Genomic DNA, 593 nt, shown 5'->3' on the forward strand with positions numbered 1-593 from the left:
ATACCGCACACTGGGAGGAGCTACAAACCAGTACTAGAAATGACGGCTCATGAGTTTTTGTTGTAACAATGTAGCAACCCCTTTAATTAAATAGGATATTTTTGAGGCCTGTTTTGGTGAATATATTGAAATTATGTTGTTGATGGACATCATGTTTAAATATAGGCCTATTCAAATGTTTCCCCATCATGCAAATTCATGCAAAGCTGTATTGTGAAAAAAGGGGAAATATAACCTGCTGCATATTGTTGTCATGATGACACTTTGTGCACTGTGCACTGCACTCAGGATTCCTGTGCCACTCGTTCTGTCAGTCTGTCCCATTATTTCACAGACTTAACCCATGTTTGTCAAATCAGAAACCCAACCCGTGGGACAGTGGCAAGTCACACACAGAGAGTAGACAGAGAGTAGACCATGATAAACAGCCAGTTGGTCTGTGGCAACAGGCAGGATGTGCGCGTGACCTCATCATAAACATGCTGTAGAGCTGCAGAGTTGAGAAACACTCGCTTACAGGGTGAGTGGCACAGGCCAGTAAATGGGACAATTGGACAACTGGCAAGAAATAGTGTATGGTACTATAGTACATG

The sequence above is a fragment of the Engraulis encrasicolus genome, chromosome 17 (assembly GCF_034702125.1).
Source record: "Engraulis encrasicolus isolate BLACKSEA-1 chromosome 17, IST_EnEncr_1.0, whole genome shotgun sequence".
NCBI lineage: Eukaryota > Metazoa > Chordata > Actinopteri > Clupeiformes > Engraulidae > Engraulis > Engraulis encrasicolus.